General features: G+C 43.1%; 1 protein-coding gene and 1 pseudogene across 15 annotated transcripts in view; one reads left to right on the top strand and one right to left on the bottom strand.

Annotated features, from left to right (window-relative positions):
• CARMIL1 (capping protein regulator and myosin 1 linker 1) overlaps positions 1–23,923 on the top strand; it is a 352,154-nt gene that overhangs the window by 53,188 nt on the left and 275,043 nt on the right. The gene's annotated exons all lie outside the window — the stretch shown is intronic.
• LOC109437523 (large ribosomal subunit protein uL13m-like) lies at positions 3,959–23,786 on the bottom strand (annotated as a pseudogene).

The raw sequence follows: 23,923 nt of genomic DNA, 5'->3' as shown, positions 1-23,923 counted from the left end.
CAAAAGCTATTGAAAAGATGTATTTTATGGTGGTTGTGCTATTATTTTTAATCTTTGTGATTTTTCTGATGCTTTGCTTGATTGTGAATAATTACTGAAAATAAACTAATAAAAAAGAGAAATAGGATGAAATATTTTGCTAATTCTAACATGTCTCCAACTGAGAAATGGTATTCAGAGTCTATATGAGTAGACTTACAGTCTGTGATTACAGAACTGAGCACCTAGTGACTTGTGACTGTCCCAGGTGGCCCTGCTGTGGAATGGCAAAGTGGAGCTGACCGTGTTATGAGTTCATGTTCTTTCCAGCACTATTTCTTTTCATTGTATCCACCTGTCCACCTCCCCTTCAGGCAGTTAAAGTCATTTCCTGTGGAAGGTATGCACTTCTTTCATATGAAGGGTGTGCATGTCTTGATTATTCATTCTGGGAGGGTCTCCATTCTGCTCCTTTACTAGAATTGCCTGTCACGTGCCCATCCCACCACCTCAGTTTAGATTCTTATCACTTCTCACCTGCACTATTACAAACACTGTCCAACTTGCCTCCTTGCTTCCTCATTCACCCTCCTTCCACCCATCTTCCTATTCCCAGGTAGAACCACCTCCCCCCCACCCGCCCCCTTCAAGTTTTGTTTGCTGGCCTCTGTCTCCCTTTCCAGCTATGGCTCCTGCTCCTCGTTGCAACATCCTTCGTTCTGCCTTTTGGAACTACTCGCTCTCTTGACGATACGTGGTTGCATGCCTCCATGCTCCTAGCTTGCATCACCCCATAATTGGAATCCTTCCCTTTCCCCTTTACGTCCAGTTCATCCTTCAGGACTCAGCTCCCTGTATTTCTCTAGGAAGCTTCCACACACAGCCTCTCCTTGTCATCCTCCCATCAGCAACTTAATGCAACAATGATGGGGAGGAGTGTGGACTGTGGTCCCAGATTGCCTGGGTTCATACCTGTGCTATATCAACTCCATCCTGTGTGACATTGGACAAGTTAAACCCTGCTTCAGCTCTCTCCTCTGTAAAATGGAATTAACAGTAGTACTTATCTTCCAGGATTGTTGTTAGCATTAAAAGAGTTAATGCATGCAAATCACTCATCGAAGTACCTATACTTAAGTCTTATTAATATTATTTATATTTTTAACCTAGTATTATTAGCCTTTATTAAGGGTAAACAACTAGTCATACTCCATTTTTATACCCTCAAGCCCTTCGTAGTACATGGTGCATGGTACTCAGTAAGTGTGATTTCCATTAATGAGTGAATCAAAATAATCCATAAACAAAGCATGTATTTTAGTGCTTGTCAAGTTAAACCCTGCTTTGTTTCAGAAAGGAATGTATTTCAATCACTATTTTAGGTGTGCCCTTAGGAAGAATGTGCAGACATAAACCTTCATATCTGTATCCTCAGACTCAGGAGCCATTTAGAATTTTATTTTAAAGTTCTGCTCTTTCACTGACAGATTTGTAGTTTTGGCACAGTTGTCCTTTAAAAGACAGTATCTACATTGAACATAAAAATATCATGTTTGAGACTGGTGCAGTCGCTATGGAAGGCAGTGTGGAGGTTCCTCAAAAAATTACGAACAGAATTGCCATATGACCCAGCAATCCCTCTCCTGGGTATCTACCTAAGAAATCTGAAAACATTTATAGATAAAGACACGTGTGCTCCAATGTTCATTGCAGCTTTGTTTACGGTGGCCAAGACATGGAAACTACCAAAATGTCCTTCGATAGATGAATGGATAAAGAAGTTGTGGTATATATGCACAATGGAATACTATTCGGCGGTAACTGAGAAATGGTATTCAGAAAAAGAAAAGATGATATAGGACCATTTGTGACAACATGGATGGATCTTGAGATAATGCTAAGCGAAATAAGTCAGACAGAAAAAGCAGAGAACCACGATTTCACTCATATGTTGTATATGAACCAAAAACAACAAAAAATAAGACAAACATGAGAAACAAAAACTCATAGACACAGACAGTAGTTTAGTGGTTACCAGAGGGTAAGGGTAGAGGGGTTTGGTAGATGAGGGTAAATGGAATCCAATATATGATGATGGAAGGAGCACTGACTCTGGGTGGTGAACATACAATGTGATTTATAGATGATGTAATACAGAATTGTACACCTGAAATCTTTACTAACAATTGTCACCCCAGTAAACTTTAATTAAAAAAAAAATATCATGTTTGAATAAACTGTATGCCTGCTCTAAAAGGGAAGTGCCTGTTTGTAAAGACAGTCATTAGGTTTGCTTATGATGTCATAAGGTTTAAGGGGACAAATGCTTATCATTTATTTGTGCTTTAAAAAAATGTAAAGATATCCATATACTTTACTTCCTTATTATCCATTTCCAGTTATGAGTTAATGATTGTCTTAATGGAAGTCACCCATATATTTTTTTAAAATTCAGATGTTGGTGGTTCAGCTTGCAGTATTTGCTCCAATATATTTGCACTAAATATCATTTCTCCAGAGCTATTTAAAATCCAAATAACATTTATAAACTAAGAGACTTAATTTCTTTATTTTTACATTTCTGTTTCTTTATTTGTATTATTAATACAAATGGGGCACATTTGTATTGTAATGGGACACATTGTTTTCTGACCTTGATGATCTCACCTCTATTATAAGGAGGTTGGAAGGAAACTGAGATCTAGACTGACTCTGAAATGTTGAATGTCAAGTTAATTGTGTCATTACACAGTGGTGTAACCAGCCAACTCCTCTGAAAGATCCCGTGTCTGTAATGGCTCCATTGCCATTTGAACTGTGTGGAGTTTTTTTCTGAAAGGTGCTACAGAGAAAACACAATGTGAGGGGTGATTGTGGTGGTGGTCAGAGACTCTTCAAGTGAACTGAATGAGGCCAGCAAGAATGAGGACAACACAGAGAATGACTCTTTTGTTATTCAGTGAAATAAAATACTAGAAAATGTTCTTGTAACAAAGAGTGCTGTTTGGTCAGAGTGAACATGATGTAGTGAAGAGTTTTTGAAAACTTTCATTTAGTGATTAATATTTTGACTCAGTAAAGATATTAAAAAGCATTTCTTTAATCAAAAAGCCTTAGTATGTAAGAAGGATACTACAGCTATAAACGTTCAGTAGTGTTGAGCATGAAGGGAGAGTACGGCTCCCTTTGCTGTGACTGTACACTGCTGAGTTCTGCGCCAGAGCTTGTGTCCTGGGTAGATGCTGTCTTGCATGGTGACTTTCAGATCACAGTCGTTATTTTCCACGCATATGATGGAAATAGCATGCGTGCTTATTCCCCTAATTTTCCTATTTTGCCTTTATGTGTTTTACTGAAAACCAGTAGCCCTTTTTCTATTTCTTGGCTGACTTTATTAGGAGAATATATTTTTGGCAATAGTTTTGCCATTGTGTCATTACTTATGAGCAGATAGAAGTTGTTGCACTTATTTTTTAAGACCAGTTCAAAGAATTTTATTCTAATGAAATCCTTGGATTTGGCACTTTTCCAATTAGTGGGCCATCACCTGGAGTTTCACATCTATTTTGCTGAATGAGTTGTTCTGTTAGGAAAGGATTTCACAGTTAAATTTTGCTTTTTGGGTTGTGCTGTTTTTGTCTTTTGAACGTTATTTAAAATTAAAAGAATCAGCACATATCTTTTTAAGCTGGAAGTTAATGTGTGATCCTACCGTTTCACACCAGCATTAAGTCTCCACAAGCATTAATTCTTCCATAGAGGGTCTCTAAAGGGTATATATTTTTTCCTATAAAATAATGTATTTTATTGTGATTTCCTATTGAAGGAATATCCCTTTCTGACTTATCTTCATACATTTTCAGCAGCTAAAAGTTTCTCGTCAAAATGAAGCAGTTGTTTCACTCTGCCCTGTAGGTTAGGAGAAATTTATCAGGAAGAAGTTTCAGTCGTCTTGTTATTTTTTGCAATTTTCATTTTTCTATAGCTGGTAATCTTCAGGTGGAGACCACACTCTTAGGAAAGTCTCTGTTTCTTCTTGGGTGTACTCATCTACATGTCTGGGTACTTCCTGTGGTTGAGGAAGTTCTTTCATTAAATTCTTAAGAATACCTCCCGGTACGCCCTCATCTGGGAAAAGATGAAATCTCTGCATCGTAGTTTTGTGAAGATTTTCTGTTACAGCAATTTTTTTTTTATTTTTTTTTAAGCAATCAGCACTGGATCTTTCTGGTGAAGTTGAGCAGCTGTTACTTGTTTAAATTCACCTGGTTAACCAGTATATGAGGATATACTTTTTGTTCCCATTTGTTTCCCGAAAATGCAGTGTGCCTTGTGTTCATTATGACAACATGATCAGCACAGTCACTCAGTTGATAGCACACAGGTTTATGCAACCCTTGAAGTTTAATTGATGCCAGAGCTGCAAGTTTGCCAGGACGCTGCATTTTCCCATCTAAGAGTTACCAAACTCAAGCAAAAGTGTCCCATTGCTGGGGAGCCACAGAGAAACTTCACGTTTCCCCACCAGCAGGATCGTCCTTTTTGCAGGATCCAAGGCCAGTTCTCAGTATCACTGGCCTGGCGGGAAACATCTGTACCCAAGCATGATATAATTCCTAGGCCTAGCCCGGCCAGCACTTGTCTGCTTCTCCACTTTTTCTGGGTCCCCTCCATTCTTCCCATGGTTGCAATTCTGTAATAAAGGAGGAAATAAGCAGTTATTGAGAGAATAACTCTCAAAATTCACACCTTTGCTAGAAAAGCTATGGAAAAACCAATGGAGAACACAGAATTTCCAGCCAACCTAAGTGGAAGGGGACTGGAAGTCAAGGGTATATTCGTTTTGATGGAATTTTTATATTCCATGAATGAAAAACAAAAATAGAGCAGAATTCTCTTTCTGTGATTTTTATTTTCCTGTCCCCCTACCAATATCATGTGTTCCCTCTACCAATATAACATAAAATAAAACCACTACAAGAAACTGATGGAGGTGAAAATCAAGAAGTTGCTACATGTGTTACAGACAGGGGTGCCCTGCCCACTCCCCCGTGTGCGGGCACACACACAGTCTCTCAGCCTGGTCTCGGGAAGGGAAAGTGGTTCCTATTCTTTGCTGTTTGACCCCCTCTTGGGAAGTCTTAAAGAGTATGTGAGTCCTGGCCTTTTTAGATGACCATCTGGCTTCTAGCCAGCATATGAAGGTGAGATTAAGTTTCCCCACCTCTACCTCCCTCTACTAACCTCCAGTGGGATTTACAGAGAGGCTGCCAGAGTCTTCCTTGCCACGAGGTTATCTTTATGTAGCGTAAATTTAGAAGGAAACCCTTTCCCTTTTATGTATCCTGCCTGATCCTTTTCTGGGCTTACTATGATTCCTGTCATGGAGTCTGCCCAGTTTTCAGCATTCCTTCTTGCGTGGTGGATAGTCAGGTAGTAGATACTTCTGATAACCTTTCTGGAGTGGAGTAGCAACTCCTAGCATTGTGGCCATAGGCAAATCTATGGCCTTTTTGACCATGGTATCCAGTACTAGCAAAACCACCAAATGGAAATTTCTACCAGAATTGGGCTGTCCTGGGCTGGGAAGTGGGCGGCCAGATGCTTTAGAATTGGAGTCCTGGCCTTGCTCTGTGCACCTCACATCAGCCACACTTATTAAACCTCAGTAACCTATGCCATAGGGATTTTTACAAAGATAATGAGGGACGGCATAAAACACTGAGCATAGTCATTTACTGGCATTGATCAGTAAATGGTGGAGGTAATGGTGATTTTATTAAGAAAGAATTGACTGTAGATGCCCTTTTCCACTTTCCAAGATTCCATTGTCATGCCCATTTTGCTTGTATTGTCATTGGAATCAAGGAAACTGTCAACATCATTATCTATTTGGTTCCTGTTACTTTCTCCCCCTTACAAGTTCATTACTTACATGTTTAAGATATTTTCTTTAGCCTTACCATAGTCAGAGACCATTTCTAAATAGAACTAAAATGGAAATTTGAGTGTCAGACTCTCCCCAGTTAACCCATCTGAGCAGACCCTCCATAGGAGTGTCATTTATTTTTCAAGTTATATGGTAAAGAAAAAGCAGAGGGTTTCTCGTTACTTCTGAAGTCAATTTCCATTAAAATTTTCAGTGTTCAGTGTATAGTTTAATGTCTTTTGAAAAGATTGCTATTTTTGAACCAGTGTTTATGTCACAACATTTTGAGTATAGAATATTCATTATGTGACAAATCCCCCACTTGTAGGACTTTACAAGTGACTAGGAACAATCCATTACAAGGTACTGGTTTTGGCTGGAGGCCAAGAATATTAGCTCATTTGTTTAGGGTTTGATACTTAAAAGAGGCCAAAGACCAGAGGTTTAATTCCCAGATAGGTCAATTAGTGTAGCTTTTTGCCACAGCTTCATGTTGAAACTAAACCCCCAGCCATCTGTCTTTAAAGTGTATGCCACTGGTCACACTGGTCAGAGACGGGATGGATTAGAAGAGCATGGAGCACTCATTACGAGGAGACATCCAGATGACCCCCCAGGTTGGGGGTCATCACAATTAACCTCCCAAAAAATGGAAGTTGGGGAAGTCTGTCAAGGAAGCTATTGTTTTAAAAACTGCTAAGAATGGCTAAGTGATAGATCAGAGTCCAGAAGTCAGGAAAATTAGGAAACTCTCAGATATTTTAATTCTGACCACATATTTGTAAATGATTCCATCCGAGAAGATAAGGGAAACTACGAGCAGGAAGGAGTGTGACAATGTGGCAGTTTAATAATGAACTTAGATCTCTAAAGGAAGTGCACCAAAGATAGAGGCTGACAGTCAAGGCTTGAAACAGTAGCTAACATTCACATACTCTGTTGGGCAGTGTTCTGAAAATTCTTGTTTAACCTCACTCAAACTTTATGAGGTGTGTACTATTATTATTGCTGTTTTACAGGTGAGCAAATTGAGGTATTGAGCTTAAGGTATGGCTGAAGGTCACATAGATAGTTAAGTAGCTGAACTGGGCTATGAATCCGGGCAGTCTGATTCTCGAGAGATCTGAGACTTGCAGAAGATGCTATGGACAATAATACAGTTGTTAAAAGAAGTGTCTGGAGCCAGAAGAAAAGAAAATAGCTGCATCTGAATGGACCTGAGGGAGGTGTGTGTAGTAATACATTATAACCCTCCAACTCCTGTTGTGCGTCTTTTATATACATTTTTAAAAACCCAAACATTACTACTATTACATTAAAAATATGTTTGGGAAGTAGTAAGAAAGAGCTAGTTTTTCTAAATGAATTTAAGCCTCTTAGCCTAACAGAACTCTTTCCCAGGCCCTGAGACCATTTGGAATGGAGATAGTTCAACTGTGTCCATTATCTGAGGAAACCTGGAGAACAGGAGTAATGCTGGGAATGTGGGGGAGGGCAGGTGTGTGCCTTGGTGTGGAAATGGTCTGGAAGCTCTGCTTAAAAGAAGCCGATACCTTTAAATATTTAGAGCTTACTGTGTTTCCAGGCTTGTTCTGAATGAGTCTACAGAGTTGGAGAAAGGATGTTAAATGGGGACAAAGTTTAGTTGTCTGACATTGTAGTGAGTTTCTTCATTTGCTAGTAAGTGCGTTTGGAAGAATTCAGGTGTGAGAGGGCTGAGACTCTGGCCTGGAGGTGTGTCCATGGAATGGAAACAACAGATAGTGATCAGACTGTTAAGGTTTCCTCTGACCTCTTCCTACAAACACTATTTAGTGTCTATGGAATTAGACCAGAGAATTTTTGGATCTTTGATGAGGCTATTTCCATCTGTGATGAGGCCATTTAATCTAATTTCCAGATGAGAAAACAGAGAGAGGAAGAGAGAGTGACTTTCCCAGTCAGTCAGCTGCTTGGTGACAGGTAGACTGGACACTCACCTATGCTTTTATCTGACTGCAGATTTCCTGCATCCCCGGTCATCGAGAGTCTAGGAGGCAGCACAGGTATGGGGCTGGGCTTACCTGGGTTTAAGTCCCACCTCTGCCACTCACTCTAGATCACTTCTTTGACTGCTTACCCGAAGAAATGGTAATGTTATAAGGAATAGGTGGAAAGAATGTGCTTGGCATATAGTAAGTACTATATGTTCTTTCCTCTTTCTAGTGAGGCCTGAAATCTTTCTTTATTGTACTTATTATTATTACTGGTAAGTTTTCTAGCATCTCTTAACTCATGACCAAGAAGTTTAATTTTTGCCTTATTTTTCTCTTTGGATGATGTGAAATTTTACTGTGTACTTGCCCCCATGCAGCCGAATGAATGTGCCTGGTTGAAACCCCACCACCATACTGGTTGTCTCACTTTAAGTTAATGACCACAAACCCAAGTGGGCCCCTTGATGCTGTGAGCAGGCGTATCATGTTTCTTCGGTCCATTCCTTCCCTCCCTCCCTTAGGCAGCTATTGCATACTTTACATTTTCTCTTAAAATATCCATTGTCCCCTACTCTCAGCCACTTCCTTTTTCACTAACAAACCAGAAATTATCGGAGAACTTCCATGTGCTCCTACCACACCTACCACCTGCCTGTGTCTGTGCCTGAGCTCCTGGCACCTTGGGCACAGCATCCCATCTCCACCTCCACAGACTTTCTCAAGGACATTGCTCCATTACATTTCCCCTCTTTCTCCTATAGCATCAGTTTTCTTCTCTCCACTGAATTCCCACTGGCATACAAGTTCTTATTTTTCCCATTAAATAAAAACCATTTTCTCTTGACTCTGGTTTCCCCTTCAGAAATTTCTTTTCTTCCTGCTACAATAGGACATTGTGAATGAGTTGTCTATATTCATTGTGTCTAACATTGCCCCTCCCATTCCAGCCTGAACCTATTACAGCAGGCTGTTCACCCCTTACTTGTAAGCCACTGGCACTGGCCTTATCAGGCCATCAGGGACATTTCATTGCTTCAGCCATGGGCAGGTCCCTGCTGCTCCTACTCTTTACTACCAGCACTTAACGCAGTCAGTTGTTCTTCTGGAACACATTCTCGACTGGACTGCTTAGACATATCCCTCCTGGTTTTCTTCATTTCTCTCTGGCTGGTCTTTCTCAGTCTCCTTTGCTGGTTCCTCATCTCCTGAAGCTCTAAACAGAGTACCTCAGGGCCCTGTATCTCTTTTCTATATACACCACACTGTAAATATCATCTCTAATGAAGACTTGTAAATTGGTATCTATAGCCTGGATCTCTGCTGTGAACTCCAGGTTCCTTTACCTGACCACCTGCTGCTCATCTCTACTTGGGTGTGTTGGATAGGCATTGCAGACATCACATGTCCATGGAACCTCCTAAGAGTGTGATATGTCTGTTTCACCAGGTGATTGTTTCTAGGGGATCCCTCCTAAGAGATTCCTTCTGGTGGATCGCACAAGGATGTGTGGGTGTCAAGGAACTTCTAGAGGCAAAGGGGAGGAAAAAAGGCAATTGGGGAGGGCAAGATTACCTTGATAATTGCTTGAATCTTTTGACAGTTAACATTGCTGAGACGCATGAATGGTTTGGGAAGGAAGGGACACAGAGGGGTGTAAGGTGTGGGGATAGGCTTTGAAAAAGATAAATCAGTGACTACACCAAGAGCAGACAATGCTTTTTCTGAATGGATCTTAGCTGTATCCTGTCAGTTCTTTGAAATGAATTCAGGAATATTGGAATGAAAATAACTGCTTGAATTTAAAACACCAAAAATAAAAACAAACAAGCAAGCAGAAAATATAATGTGTCCAAAGGGAAATTCTTATTCTCCACTAATCTCCAATCTGCTGTCTCCCTCCTCCAGTCTTTCAAAGTCACTTAACAGCATTCCATTCTTCCATTTACTTGGGACAAAACATTTGGTATCATTCTTGAATTACCTTTCTCTCATACACCCTTCAGCAAATCCTATGGGCTCTACCTTCAAAATATATTCAGAATTCATCTTATCACCTGTCGTGCCATCACCCTCATCCAAGCCACCACAATTTTTCACCTGGATTAATGGAGTGTCCTTATAACTGGTCTCTCTTCTTTCCACCTTATCCCCATCAGTCTTTTATTACAAGTATTCAGATCACATCACTCCTCTTCCTGTCTCATTCAGAGTAGAAGCCAACGTCATGACTGTGACGTATGACATGACATGATCTAGTCCTCCACTCCCCTCAGACTTCACCCTTACTTTTTCCCGTTGCTTTATGCACTGCATCAGCCTTAAAGCAGTCTAGGTATGCTTCCACAGGAGAGCTTTTGCATTTGCTGTTCCTGCTACTTGGAACTCCCTTTCACGTCCTGCTGTAGATTCCTGTGCCTCACTTCCTTCAGGTCTTTCCTCAAAGGTCACTTTTTCAGCAAGGGATCCCCTGACCACCTATTTTAACTTTAAACAACTCTGTCCCCTTTCTCTGTTATATTGTTCCTTAGCATTTAGCATAATCTAACAGAGTATCTATTTTGTTTATCTCACTCCTTGTCTCTTCTCTCTCCTAAGAGAAAGAGTCGAAGCTCCACAAAGCCAGGGTCTTTGTTCTGCTCATTGCTTATCACCAGGGCTGAGAAAACAGGTTGCTTCATGGTAGAGCCACATGTTTGTTCAACAGAAGAATGACCACTTCTTGCTCTGGGCATTCTTTTGGCTTAAAGATATTGTAAATCTTTCCTACAAAGCACTAATAAAGCTAATTATTTTATTTCATGTTTTCTATTACGTATATTTACTATGTATGTCAAATTGATTTAAGACCATAATAATAGGAATGCCAGACAGAAGATAAATAGAAAAAGAGTTCCTACATCTTTTCATTCTGTTTCATTTGAGTTTGTTCATGGTACAGCTCTCTACATACATTTGGAAATATGTCAGTTTATTTATATGCATCTCTCCTTATTACAAAACAAGATTTAAAGGGACTGGTGGGCAATGTGATGATGTAAGGATGTTGCACCCTAACCTGCTGTTTCAAAGGCTGGGTAACAGAAAAAGACAGTATATCATTTATGTTAATAATCGCATTTCCAAGAGGTATTGACGGTGGTTGTGCAGTTTGTGTTATTCCGTGCCGAAGCTTTTGTATTTATTACTTCAGTTCTGTCTCTCTTGTTTGGGTTATAATGTCTCCAGTCCTCCAATTGCAAGCTCATTTATATTCTAAGGCCAAAAAGTTGTTGACTGTTTGGAGCTTTCTCGGTTCAAGTCACATTAATCATAATTACCTAAATACAGCCATTTGATATTTTACCGAAAGTCCTCTAATTCCGTGCGCCACTGGTTTTGCACATACACTATAAAGGAAAGGACATGACATCTATTCTGGTACCTTTTGGTTTCTCTTAGTTCTAGTCTTTTCTGGCTTCTCTTAGTCTACCAGAGTGAAGATTCAGGGTAATTCATGCTTCTGCTTACTAGCAAGTTTTTAAAAATTTTCATTTTAGAACTGTGCACACTATAAAATTAACATTTTTTTTGGGGTGGGTGGGTATAGTTCTATGAGTTTTTTTTTTTAACTTTAATTTGGAAATTATTTTAGATTTATGGAAGAGTGGCTAAGAGGTCAAAGAGTTCCCATATCCCCTTTCCCTAGCTTTCCCTAATGTTAACAGCTTACCTAACTGGTAAATTTATCAAAGCCAAGAAATTAGCATTGGCACAATACTATTAAACTATTGCCTTTATTTGGATTTCTGCCAGTTTTTCCACTATTGTCCTTTAGTTCCAGGGTCCAATCTAGGATACCATGTCTCCTTTAGTTTCCTGTCTCCTCGTCTTCTGCAGTCAGTGGCACCTCTCTCCTAGCTTACATGGGTGGAGGAAGTGGGTTAAGTTCATCGGCTAGTGAAGTTGGGAGAAGCTCCAGGTTGAAGGTAGCCAGAGTGCTGGGGCTCAGTGTGACTTTGGAGATGTTCTGATCCAGTGACTACAGAGGTGGCCCTATGGGCTGGATCTGGCTCACATGGTGTTGGAAATATGATTTGAATTAGTTGCCAACATTTAACTATGAGGAGGTTTTCCAGAAAAATCTGTCTTTTGGGCTTGTTTTTAAGAAATTGGTAGCTCCTGCTGCCCCGGGTCTGTTTACTGACTGGGACGTTCATGTGGCCCTGAAAAGTGGCTGTCCCTTCTCTATGGGCAAGAGCATTCCCGTTTGCTTCAGGTCGTGCCCCTCCTGATGCTGCTGCAGCCTAAACCAGCTCCTCATCGTATAGATGAAGGTGCATCAAGTCTGCCCTGTCTATGCTTCCTGTGCTCCTCTTGGTCTCAGAGGGAGCTTTGCAAGCTGTGGTTTTGGTTCATCTGGAGGGCAGCAAGGATGATGGGAGAAGGAGGACCCACGATAAAATCCCCTCAAGATCATCCCACACTTAGTCTTTGTGCAACTTTACTTTGTCCCACAAATACCGGAGTTTGCACACTCATTCCCCAAGATGGCATCTGGTTTGTAGTCACTTCCTGTTTGGTTGTACATGGTTATCTAAAATATTACATGAGTTGCTAATGGTTAAAAATCAGGCAATGAACCTGAATATTCAGATTTGCAACTTCTCTCTAGAAATCAGATGACCTCGCATCCCTGGGGCTACCTTCCCACCTGGCCTGGTCTCAGGGCTGGAGTCAAGGCTGTCCCCTCTAGACAGACGCAGGCTCATTGCAGGCCTGCCCTGGGCCCTGCGGGCATTTGAGTTTGCAGTGTTTGCCTTAGGGTATTAGGTTGGAAATCAGGGGAATTCCAGTGGTTTCCTTTTGGTGTTTCTTGACGATAGTTGTTCTTGACAAGGAGTTATTTTAATAACTCCTCTAAGTTGTTGAGGAAAAGGGAATTTGGGATAGGGACTTGTGACAGGATCAGAGTCAACCATCTCATTTTGTCTACGGTGCCCCATCCTCTCCTCCTGGAAGTGCTGTCAGTTCCCTTTATGTAGCCCAAGGCTTAATGTTGGCTATTAGCTTAGAGTTTTGCTCCTTTCAGGGGTATTTTTGTTAGAACACAACTCAAAGTACACACTTAAAGAATTAAATAGAAGTGACAGTGTTGGGATTTCAGGCATCTCTGGTTGGTGTCTCTGTAATCTCAGTCCAGGAGTGTGTAAGTATAGAAATAAGACTAGAGGGCTTCCTTTCCAGATTATATGGAAACATGGGACCAGGTACTAAAGGGGCATTGTACGTATGTGGAACTCTAAGGGTCTAGATCTATGTGCCTGGTATGGTCGCTGCTGAGCACTTGAGGTGTGCTAGTCTGAACTGAGATGTGCTATGAGTGTCAAATACACACCAATTTCAGAGATTGCTGTGAAAGAAAGAATGGAGAATGTCTCAGTAACTTATATTGATGACATGTTTCAATGATCATGTTTTGGATAAATGAAGTGAAAGAAAATAAATTGTTAATTTCATCTTTTTTAACTTTCTAAAACTGTGGCTACAAGAAAATTTAAATTTCCATACATGGCCCCGTCATATTTCTGTTTAGCAGAGTGACTCTAGATTCTGCTGTATTTGATGGTTAGTGAGGGTGAGCAGCCTGTTCTCTGAGCCTTGGTAAAATACAAAGAACAAATATGGACAGGATGGTAAATTGTTTTCACAGCGCTTGGCTTTAGTAAAATTTACACGTAACTACTCACTGTAGTGTATTTTGTGCATTTAGATGGCTGAGAAGTTGCTGTCTCACTTATTTAGCTGTGTTGGTGATGTGGGGCTGTAGTAACAGTGGTTAGAGCATAGGACTGGGTGGACAGACAGATGTTGGTTGGAATTCAATCTCTTCTACTTGATGTTGGGTCAATTATTTAACCCCCCTGAACGTCAGAGCGCTGTCCTGTAAAATAGGGAAAATGGTGAGTCACCCTATCATGTGAAAATTATGGAAATAACACATGTAAAATGTCCAGTATAGTATTGGGGACACAGTACAGTAAATGATTTTTTACTTTTGCTTTAATTATCTTTCCTGGTAGTATGAAAAAATATCTTTTATTAATGTGTGCTAGGAGGAAGGCCGTCCCCCAAAATCAGGAAAAGTCACCTTTTTGCTTATGTAATGGGATATTGGCTTTACTAGCAAACATAAATGGATTTTTTTCATTTACTACTTTCATGGCACAGGCTTTTTATTTTAAGCAGACCAGTCTTTGCTCTGTTATGCTCAATGTTCATTGAAACCCAGCAGTGGACTGTATGACAGATACTCTGTTTTAGAAAGTATTGGACACCTTGAATTTTTAAAGAATCTGGAAGAATGTGTCATGGGTACAATATAAAGTGATCAATACGTTACTACGTAAATGACACCAGTTAACAGGAACTGGACAGAATGAGGCTGAGGATGAGGAGAGCACAGTGACCAGAACTATGTGGTGGGAAACACTCACCTGTTCCTCATCTTGCCCTCCCTTTGTCATTTTCAGGCACACGCAGGGGTACTTTGTGATTTTTTTTTTCTTTAAGGTAAAGCTAAGTTTTTCACATCTTCAAACTATTATTTTGTGCCCTGTGGAATTTATTGAACTGAGTGGAAGACTGGGGAACGTCTTCCACTCAGTTCAATAAATAACCGTGGGGAATCTTGGGGAATGTCTGCGATAGTTAACTGCTAGAGAAGCCCTGAATAGAGGAATGGTTCTGGGAGGATCTAGTGGTTTGTGTTCTTTATCCCTTCTCCTTTGGTCATAAAAGAATCAGGACCCAGAAGCTGGGAGTTTGGGACACAGAAGGCCCATGGGAGGCCTACTTGAAGTTAAGAATGCATAGATTGGAAACGTTTTTTTTAAAGCTTATCTATTTTCCCTTAAACCTATTAAAGATACCACATTACTCATTCTCTGGCTCACATCCATGTCTCTTGCTCAATTAGAAGGTAAGTCTTGTATCTCCCATTTCTCCCCACAGAGTGACTTTGCTTGGCAGTGACTTTTCAAATGATTAATAGAACTTCTCCTTGCTAGAGTAGCTCTCTATTATCAAAGGACAGGCTTGTTACATGCAAATTACTCAGATAGTATGTGTAGAAATGCTTTGCAAGCTAAAACTCCTTTATAACGTGGGAAGGCTTATGACTACCCTGACCATGGCCACTGGCCACAATATTCACTGGAAATCACCCACGGATTCCAGTTAACCCTCGTGCCACCACGTCTTAGTAGGTATGGATGGTGCTTTTATGGTGATCCTCTTGCCATCCTGCCTGTGCGGCCAGTAATAAAGCCCTCTGGAGCCGAACCTTACCTACCTGGTTGTCCTGCTCAGGATGTGACAGCCACTCTCTAACAGGAATCCTCTGGTTTATGACAGATGGCCTCTCCTCCTCAATTATATTAAATAATGTATAATAACAACAATAATAGTAGAAACTAACAACTGATTGCTTCCGATTTGCCAGATACTCTTATAATTGATTTCCTCTCAGTTGACCCTCTCAACAACCCTAGGAAATAGACGCAGGAAGGTCCAAATGACTTGCTTTCTCAGACTCTCAGAACCCAGGTCCGTTTCACAGTAGTTCCTGAGCTTTTAACCTTGCTCATTCTGTGACCTCTGCTTATTTTTCTTCTCTCCTGTCACTTGCCTGAGAATTCCTAGTCTTCAAATGCAAGTTCCACGTTGGAAGTGACATTTTCATTAAGAACTCCAGGCTACACTCTTATGTGCTTTTATTCTCTCTGATCTGAACCAACTGGAGGATGTCTGGCTTGTCTCTATGGTTTAAGCCCTTACATGACATTTTCTTCCTGATTGTTTCTCATGCATCGAACTTGATTTTTCAAACTTTGTCAGTACTCCTATGTGGGGACATTTCATGTGTTTCTACTAAATGTTCCTTAATACTTAGCACAGTAGTGAATGCACTCATGAGAAAACATTTAAGAAATAGGTGTAGAGCGTTTGGGGCAGGTACTGTTGGTGGGCTGACTGCCCCATTACCAGCCTCTTCCTCTTAGCCTACAGAGTGGTGATTAGTCTAAGAGTGGTTCTCAGCCAGGGGCAGTTCACCCTCCCGGGGACCCTGGGTAATGTTTAGGGACGTTCTTGATGGTCATAGTTGGGGTGGGGTGACATCTGTGGGTAGAGGCCAGGGCTGCTGCTAGACATCCTGTCATGCATAGGCCAGCCCTACACAACAAAGAATTATCAGGCCCAAAATGTCTATAGGGCTGAGGCTGAGAAAGCCTGGTCCAGAGATAGCTGTATGGTACATTCTGGCCAGTTAAATATAAGTGAAAATCCACTAAGGCTTTCTGTGAAAGTTGCGTTTTCCTGAGACAGGAGATGTCCCTGCCTGTGTTCAGCTTCTTTTGCCTTCATCATGGCCTTGAACCTGGACATAACAAACCTGAAGATAAAAGTGAACACACTAAGTAAGGATGGCGGAGTGAAAAGATAAAAAGTGTCTGGGTTTTCTCTTATTTGAGGCCAAACACATTCCTAATGAATATACCACAGAAACTTGAGTTGGGAGGGTCTACTCCAGCATTCCCAGTGACATAATTCATTGCTTAGGGGGAGAGGCTCGTATTCCATATCTTCAGTTATTCAAAAGTTCTCCCTTTCTTTGAACTCTCACCTCTGAAGCTTCTAGTCATGGACGTAGCCTTAAGCTTGGCAGGGATTTTCCTGGGCCATCTCTCCCACACACTGACGCGTCCATGGAAAGTCATCCAGATCAAGTCGGCAGGTCTGCTGACAGACACGCTCTTCCATATTCTGGAGGATGTAGATCTAGAACATAACACTCTTTTTGGACCGGTCTTCAGAGCCAGAGTCCAAAGGCAGGAAGAGGATGTCACCTCTGCAACCCCTAACCCTTTGATTTCCTACGTAGGACTTCAGAATTGGTACGGGTTATCTTAAATGCTTCTGACATTGTGACGCATGAATGAGCAGGGAAGGAACTTTCATTGCCTTGAGTGCCCCTGTTGTGTCCTCCATGTTTTGGACAAGATGCCAGGAATACTGCCTTCCTCTAGGTAACCTTTTTCTGTCTACCTACAAATAAGGCCCCCAAAACCTTTCCGAGTAAATGCCTGCTATCATCTGGACTTGTCTTTTCCTCCTCGGCTTTCTGTGCAGTGTGGGATGCTTTTCCTGCTGAATATCTTTAAATTAAAAAAAAAAAAAATTATGGTAAAAAAAAAAAAAAAAAACTAATGAAATTTGCTATTCAAACCATTTTTCAGTTCAGTAGTTAAGTATATTCATATCGCTGTGCCACAGATCTCCAGAACTTTTTCATCTCGTCTGCTGAGATATGTCTTTTTTGCATACTTGTTCATTTACTTTTTGCCCTGCTGCTTGTCCCCTTCATACAGAATGCTCCTACTGAGGCTTATTGTGCAGGAAAGAGGCTCCTCTGGCCAGACTGTTCTCACTCTAAGACTGCTGGACAGCCATTCAGCGAGTTACTGCAGTTGTCTTATGGTCTTTACAAGCTCCCTAGCTGGAAGTTAAGTTGGGATTTGAAAAACCAGAGATTTGGTTTAAAGTGTAGGAATGTTTGGGGCAGCAAGGATTCTCAGTTGATCGCGTACAGACTTCACCAGATAACTCAGCTGGAAATATTCTCTGAGTTTAGCACAAGGTCCCAGCATGGAAAGATGGACCAGACTGTTCTTCCTGGCATTTCTCCGTCTTGAATTCCCCATATGGTAACTCCCTTGTTTTTACTGCCCTCTGGCAGCCAGGCCCTTGTCTTGCTGGGGCTGAATCACAGGTGTTGGGTGCTGTTTAATTTTGAGTTAATTAGGCTTTTTGCTACTAGACTTTTGTTTGGTTTCTTAAATTCATGAATTAGTCATTAAGTTGTGTTTACCAGGCAGGCACCCTGGCAATTTGTGGTCTGTCCAGCTGACCTGCTTTTCAAAGGATGCTGTTTGTGTAGGCTTTAGGAAATGATGGAGGGAAAACAGAATCTTCTCCAGGGACCTTTTAACTGCAGCCTTTTCTTTACTTCCAACTCTTACCTGTGCAGGTGGGTTTGTCCTTACTTTAGAATTGCTATTTTGATGGGATTACCTGTCTGGTGGGATGGAGGCTGTGTCTCGAGACTTCATAGACGCTGTTGTATTACTTCTGTAGTTGCCTGTGAGGTTTGAGGAGCATCAGTTATTGGATGAATTGTGCCCAGGAGGACTCTTCTCTAGAATAAATTATGTTAAATTGGACAATTGGATGGGTGCGAAGCAAAATAAATCCAACAGAAAAAGTCGAGAACCATATGATTTCACTGATAGGAATAAGGCAAAAGAAACAAAAACTCAAAGACACAGACAATAAATAGTTTAGTGGTTACCAGAGGGTAACGGTGTGGGGGGTGGTAGATAAGGATGTAACGCAGGGTCTCAGCTCCCACTCCCCGCACAAGAATGCAGGACATGGTGAGGCCAAAAAGGAACAACAGAGACATGGATAGGGGGTTCATACCACTATATTCTTGTTGGTGGCTGGGTTGGAGATGTAGGAAGCAGGATCCACATGATCTGCATATAATCCGCCATCCCCTTCTCTGCCAACCAACCCACCCCCTTGCCAGCGTAGCAATGGCAGTTATATTAATGGCTAATGGCTAATTGGTAACAGCTGATGGTCAACCAGCCACAGGGGACAGCCATCTAATAACTAAGCCAGCACCTTTCCACGTGCGGCCGAGAGCCAGGAAACTGCTCTCTGGGACTCTGCTCCCACACTCCACCTCTCCAGCTTGTCTCACAATCTATCTACCGCGAGGGGCCCTGTGTCGTATTAGCCCATACTAGGCACGTACGGGCGGAAAGAAATAGTAGTCATAGGAACCAACAATGGCAAATACCTTCCATCTGGGAGGATACATGCCAGCTTTTTGTCCTGGGAAAGGAGAGTCGCTGCCACCGGTACCTTTCCTGGTTTGTGGTACCAGACCTTTATGGCAGTGCTTGGGGTCCCTTGTGTAGTATCCTCATGTAGCAGAACAGGGGACCCCATAATAGGCCATAGCGAGAGCACACAGGTTCCCCGCAAAATCGTTCTGGCATCGGGACCTCCGTATACCACAGTCACTTGAGGTGGCCACTCGGCCACCACCCCTGGCGTCACTTGCAAATCATGAGTCAAACCGGCCCCCCATGGGGCTATCAGGCCCAACCACCAACAGTGGGGGCTTTTGACCTGCCAGGGCCAAGTCCATTGCTGCCGTTCCCCTGCTTTCAAGCATGTGGGTGCTGGCATCAAAATGTTTCCGTTTCTGCCATAGCCTGGTTTTAACAGAGTCTCCCTGGTGGTAACTTGTAATTGTATGGGAGCGGCTGTTCGATGTAGCAGAGCTTCTACTGGTGCGGGCCCTCCCTTCCGTGGTCTCTCATTCAGGATTCTCAAGACGTCCCATAGACTTGAGACCCAATCGCGCATCGTGGGAGGGTGTTTTGACACCTGGAGGCCTTGCTTCAAAAGGCCGTTGGAGCATTCAATCATGCCAGCTACTTGTGGGTTATACGGGGTGTGAAACAACCATTGTACGTCCATCCTGGCAGCCCAGCGCTGCACTTCTTGCCCTGTAAAATGGGTACCCCTGTCACTTTCAATGACTTGGGGGCGCCCATAGAGGGCGCACAGCCATGTAATGGCGACCACTTTATGCCGCTAATCTGCAGCCGGACAGGGCCAAGCAAACATCAACCCCGTAGCAGTATCCACTGCTATGAACGCATACATCAATTTGTGGGCCTTAGGCAGGGGTCCACTTGCCAGCGAGTGAGGGGCACCCTCCCTCGCGTAATCTGCTGTGTCTCCCTGGGGAGCCTCCACCTTTGGGTGCTGTCCTGGGCACAGATGGCACAGTCATACCAGGCATCTGCTATCTCCTGCCATTTCAAAGGCAGACCCCAGCGTCTGATCACTTGCTCCGTGGTTTGGCCTCCAGCGTGCTGCAATTTCCTATGCAGCCAGTGGGCCACATCAGTGGCAGGAACCCGTTCTAACCATCGGACCTGTGCTAGGGTGTCTGCTTCATTATTACCTGGGGACACTATGGGGGAGTGACCTGTGACATGCATTAGGGTCACCTCCTTTCTCTGACCTAGGTCCCAGAGGTCCTGCTACATGGCTTGACCCCACGGTGGATGGTGTCCTACCAACCAGTTTTGGTGTTTCCACGTAGGGAGCCACAACGTTAGGCCCCGGAACACCACCCAGCTATCAGTACAAATAACTAGGGGCCCAGGCTCGTGGCTGATTATCATCTATACAGCCCGTAGCTCAGCCCACTGGCTACTCTGGCCTGTCCCAGTATCAAACTGAATGGTGTCTGTTTTGGGCTGCACACCAATAGCCATCCAAACAGCTGCAGCCCCTCGGCTAGAACCATCAGTATACCAGGCATCCTCAGGTACTGGGGACTGTCCTTCTTTGTAGGGCGAGGGCTCCAAGTTCTCCCCCTTAGGCAGAGTACTTGGCTCAGCCTGGGCTGCAAGATCCACAGGCCCCAGGACCTGTTGTAGCTCTGTGCTCAGAGGGCTTGAACTAAGGGTACTACGTTGCTCTAAGTAAGCACCCCACTTGGCGAGGATGGCGGTCTGTGCCACCCCCGTTTTGAGTCCTTGGGTCCATGTACTGACCCACCCCTGGGTGTGTTGGTTTGATGCGTTGTTCAAAACCAACACCCGTGCTGTCCCTGTGATGGCTTCAGTGGCCACTAGGGCTGCGTACACAGCAGCCAGCTGTTTCTCTGTTAGAGAGTAGCAGACTTCCAGTCCTTTCCACAATTGGGACCAAAATCCCACTGGCAACTGGAGACGCTCCTGCCATTGCCAGAGGCCCCATCCGTACCCCTCTTGGGTTACATGAACATCAAGTACAAATGGGCGGCCAGAGTCTACTACTTGCAGAGCCTGTGCCTGCTGCACTGCACGTTTTATGGCAACAAAGTCTTGCTCTATAGCCTCTGTCCAATCCCATGAGGCCCCTTTTTTTTATCATGTTATACAAGGGCCTTGCCATTTGTGCTAAATGGGGTACAAACACCCGCCAGTACCCCAGCAGGCCCAGATACGTCTGCAGTTGAGAGACCTTGGTCGGCTGGGGAAAGGCTTGTATCTTATCAATGATTGCCTCAGGTATAACCTTTGTCTTACCCGACCACACAACACCCAAAGACTTGACGGATAAGCCAGGGCCTTGGACCTTTTCCTCATTCGCCGCCCAGCCACATGACTTCAGGTGGCGGAGAAGAGAGGGAGCTGCTTGCTCTAAATCTGAAAGAGAATCTGATGTTAATAAAATATCATTGACATAATGAAACAAGGCCACAGAGGATGGGTGCTCCCACTGTGCCAAATCCTGGGCTACGAGCCTGTGGCAGATAGTGGGGCTGTGCAAGTATCCTTGCGCAAGGACTTGAAAAGTCCACTGCCACCCGTCCCAAGTAAAAGCAAACTGCTCTTGACACTCAGGTGCAATGTCAATGGAGAAAAAAGCATTTGCCAAGTCCACTACATAGTGATAAGTTCCCAGGCAGACAGACGATCCATCAAATCATGAATTGAAGGCACTGCAGCGTGCAAGGGTGGCGTCACCTTATTTAACTCCCTCCCTCCACAGTCATTCGCCAGGTCCCATCTGGCTTCTTGACAGGCCATACTGGGGAGTTAAAGGGACTGTGCGTTGGCCTCACAATATGTGCCTTCTCCAATTCCAATATTGTACGACCGATCTCCTCCTGTCCTCCCAGCAGGTGATACTGTCGCACTGAAACCACATGCCAGGGCTGCAACTACACTTGAGGAGGGTAATGAGCATACCCGTGTATCACTGCTTTCACCGAACTCTCCAATGTCTGTAAATGTCTGTAAACTGAGGCCATGTAGCACGCCCACCCCTAGAATATATTCCAGAACGGGGAAGAGATTCACCTTGTAGGAATGAGGGGGAAGCCTTCCTAAGCCCAGTGGTAAGGAAACGGCTTTTACCATCACAGTCTTTCCCTCGTAGCCATCAATGCAAATTGCTGGTCCAGGGAACAGTTCTGGGTTCCCATAAATAAGACTGCAGTCTGTCCCAGTGTCAACTTGGGCCAAAACCCTCTGCACATTAGAAGGGGACCAATGTATGGACAGTTCCATGTGGGTCCTCCGGTCCCCGCTCCTCCCCTCTGAACGGGTACCTTAGCCCCCAACCCCCCAATCAAGCTGAAAGGAGTTGGCCTCAAGCGGCCGCATGAAGTCCTGGAGGGACACGGGTCGCGCTTTCCCAGACTTCTCCTTTAGGTTTCGCCGGAATTGCTGTTCTGGACACAACTGTTTCCAAATTTCCAACATGAGTGCATTGGGTTGCCAGTCTATTTCTTCCTGATCAACCCCTGCTCCCACGAGATCACGCCACATCTTTGCACGTGGTACTCTCTGAGGCCCATGACCTCGGCTCCCTTATGTTTGACTTGGGCTTCCTTGACTTCTTGGGTAATGAAATAAGAAGCTGAAAGTACTTCCTTAAGTTGAAGGAAGGGCAAGTGTTTCACTTTACTCACTAAGGATGGACTCATGTAGGCTGACAGGCGCACTGTTTTTGATGAAACGTTATGAATGCTTCAGATTTCTAACTGTGATCATCTCAGACTTTGCAGTCACATACTTTGAGATTTATGCCACGTCAGGATGAATCTTTTCAGTTAAACTGAGCTGGTTGTAAGATTTTAGCCCCCAAACTTGGACCATCTTGTTTTGTTCACTGGGTTTGGCCCTATAAGGAGTAGCACAGAAGTACCTTACATTCATTAAAAAAAAAAACTTTTTGGTAACAAAAATTAATATTAGTTAAAAAAAACAAATAGTCAATGCTATATGTGGACCAACCATTTCTGAATTAATTGTGAACACAACTTCTGTTGAGTCTTGGCTTTTGCCTTCAAAGCATAGCAAAGTGTTTATATTGGCTGTAATTGTTCTTCCATGGAATAAAAGATGGATTTCATTTCTGGGTGAAGCATTGTAATTCTTATACTTTCATTTCTGGTCATGTTAGATGGATAATAGAAACAAAGTGGGAATGTGAAGGTAGAAGAGGTATTACTTTAAGGTTATATGTAAAAATAATAGCGTTTTCTCTTTCCTGGAGGTTAGAGCATATGCTATAAATAAATAAGAGTAAAAATTAGAAAATCAATCAAGTAACATTTTACTGATTATGCTTAGTCATTATAATATTCGTAAAGCATATCATAGGCTATATAAAGATGGGGCAGACAGAGTCATCTCATTACAAGGAAGTGATGTATCCTGAAGAAAGTGTAAGTCACTAGCTGCTTATATGAGAATCCATAATTGATCAAGGCTGGGCCCCTAGCCAACAGTAGCAACGTGTACCATGTATATCTGAGAAATAATGCCAAGAAATGCACTGCAAGACAGCAGAATTTAGTATATAAGCAATTTAAGAAATATAATGGCATAGTGGGGTCCAAGATGAGGATAGCAATCATGTGTTAGTCGCATGCAGTTCATATATACAGGCATCGTGCTGCAGAGATCTCTTAGGGCGGCAGTTTTATTATATGGTTGCTGTAGCCAAGAATACTGATTGTTTCTCCCAGTCATGCTACGTGTGATGTGTTCTGTGCTGTGTGTGCATCTATTGTTGGGATCGTGGTTTGTCCTTTTCTGTGAGGATGGGTGCTGGGCACCGTGCTCACAGGCTTCCTGGGTGCTGTACAAGTAAGGCGCTCTCTTGGTTCCCTGCTGCTGGGCAGAAGGATATGAATGCCGCTGGGGCAAAGCCTGTCCCATGCTGGCCAGAAGGGGAAGCCGGAAGGGCTTGGACTTGATGATTTGAGCTAACACCATTTCAGGCCTGCTGCTGGTAGCCTTTAATCTGCCATCAGTGAGCTGGTGTCTGAGAACTGCGTGACAGGCAGGGTGCTAGCTTCCCTGAGCTCACTGAGGCTCTTTCTTCCTGGGACCTCCTGGCAGATTTACCACTG

The sequence above is a fragment of the Rhinolophus sinicus genome, chromosome 7 (assembly GCF_057876585.1).
Source record: "Rhinolophus sinicus isolate RSI-liver-muscle chromosome 7, RSI-T2T, whole genome shotgun sequence".
Taxonomy (NCBI): Eukaryota; Metazoa; Chordata; class Mammalia; order Chiroptera; family Rhinolophidae; genus Rhinolophus; species Rhinolophus sinicus.
The sequence above is the reverse complement of the archived record's forward strand: the minus strand, read 5'-3'. Positions and strand labels throughout refer to the sequence as shown.